Here is a 558-nt window from a genome sequence, read left to right as displayed (position 1 = left end):
ATAATTACAATGAAGATATGTTCCTAAATTAGTATAATTATCTATTATTCATTAAATATTAATTATAATATAATTATAATAAAGATATTTCTATAAAATAATTTAGAACAGAGAATAGTGAATTCATTTTGGAGGGAAAACGGAGTCACGAGGGATCGACACCTCACCTTTATTAGTTGAGTGGAAAACCCAGTTTTAGTATATTAAGTAGATAAAAGAATTCTTTAATTTTGGAAGGAAAGATTTAATTTCAATTACAATGAGAGAGTGACATGTGACACATTTTGGTTGTAAAATTAATAAGGGAAAAAAGAGAATTTCTTAATTTAAAAAAAAATTAATTTTAATTACAATAAAAAAGTGACATATAACATATTTTAATTATAAAATTAAAGATATATAATAAATTTTAGAAAACTAATCATCAACATCTTATCTTTGACAAATTGAAGCACAATAACGGAAAAACTTCTAGAATATGTTTGAACATAAGCACAAAACTGCTTAGTATAGTCATCAAATAGTATCCAAGTAATCTCAATACTAAAAAATTTAAAA

The sequence above is a fragment of the Arachis duranensis genome, chromosome 9 (genome assembly GCF_000817695.3).
Source record: "Arachis duranensis cultivar V14167 chromosome 9, aradu.V14167.gnm2.J7QH, whole genome shotgun sequence".
NCBI classification, from domain to species: Eukaryota; Viridiplantae; Streptophyta; class Magnoliopsida; order Fabales; family Fabaceae; genus Arachis; species Arachis duranensis.
The sequence above is the reverse complement of the archived record's forward strand: the minus strand, read 5'-3'. Positions refer to the sequence as shown.